Source organism: Cherax quadricarinatus, chromosome 45 (assembly GCF_038502225.1).
Source record: "Cherax quadricarinatus isolate ZL_2023a chromosome 45, ASM3850222v1, whole genome shotgun sequence".
Taxonomy (NCBI): domain Eukaryota; kingdom Metazoa; phylum Arthropoda; class Malacostraca; order Decapoda; family Parastacidae; genus Cherax; species Cherax quadricarinatus.
The window spans coordinates 20,053,582-20,054,805 of record NC_091336.1 but is presented as its reverse complement, the minus strand read 5'-3'; the positions used below and the strand labels follow the sequence as shown (position 1 = coordinate 20,054,805).

The 1,224-nt window shown below is 38.7% G+C and overlaps 1 long non-coding RNA gene across 1 annotated transcript in view; it reads right to left on the bottom strand.

Moving 5' to 3' along the window:
* The window catches only part of LOC138853989 (uncharacterized), a 634-nt gene extending 315 nt beyond the window's left edge, over nucleotides 1–319 (bottom strand). The window contains exon 1 of the long non-coding RNA XR_011393167.1: nucleotides 121–319. This is a non-coding gene — a long non-coding RNA (uncharacterized lncRNA). The remainder of the gene's footprint in view (nucleotides 1–120) is intronic.
* Nucleotides 320–1,224: the final 905 nt, after the last annotated feature.

Below are 1,224 nucleotides of genomic sequence, written 5' to 3'. Positions count from 1 at the left end.
CCCATAGTCATTAATATAACATTTAAGAAAGAAAAAGAATGATAAATGCCAAAATCATTACTGGTAACCAGCAAACACTAGAAAAGAACAAACAGTAATACTCCTGGTAGATCACCCCACCTGATTAGGAGAAGAGTGGAGGTGAAGTGACTCTCCAAACTTCAATCCACACCAGGTAAGGTAAATATTACCAGGAGTAGAAACTTTAACAAATCGGACACCAGGAACTAGTTTTGCCCCAGCCCGCCAGAGAGGGGGGGGGGTGTGCGCGCGCGCAACGTAACTCGCTAATGGTTCCTGGTTGCCCGAACAACCTTAACCCCACTTACACCTACTTTTCCCTCACAAATGTAATCTCGGGTTCTTAGGTAGAATCATCTCTGGGGAATATATCAAGTCCTCAGTATGTTTTCTATTAAACTCAAACAGTATCAAATACTAATTTTTTGCTGATGTACATTTTTGTCCATTTTCCTTGTAGGGGTTGTCCTGGTTAAGCCGGAAAATGAGATGAGCTTCCCAGATTTAATTAGTAAGTTTTTTCTCATTAACAGATAACAATATTGTTGATCTGCCATGACCTTTTTTCTCATAGATGAAAACGTAAAATTTATGAAAGCAACTTACCTGTCCTTATCTACAGAAAGTTTTCAGAATTAAAGCAAGTAAAAAATCATATGCCTAGCAGTATAAAATTTTTAAGTGATCATTGATAATGGTCAAGGACGGAAAGATACGTCGTTTAGTTTAATCTATAATTTGAGGTTAGATGTCAACAAAAAATTATAGTGTGTACACAACTTGTAAAAAAGAAAGAAGAAAAGAGGCACGACGCAAAACAAGCTTTTGTTGGGACATAAAGATCTAGATAGAGCGATACTAAGTTCTTAAAAAAAAAGGCTTTCTTTAAAATGCCTGTCTTTTCTTCACTATTGTCGACAGTACTCTCTCTGAATCCTGCTTGTGAAAAACAGATTTGAATACGTGTTTTCGCCATGTGGGCCGTTCGAAAGATACATGGGTATTCTTGCAGTCGAAATAATGGACATACAGATGCAAAATTCGAAGCAGCTGAATATAAATTGGGTGGAAAATCTGGGGGATAAATCGCGACTCGTCCTGGCTGTCTCCCCCGAGCATTGGCACGTGAATTGTACTAACGAGACACAGGCAGTCTCTGCTGGTCTCTCTAATATAAACACCGACACACGCACATCATTACAA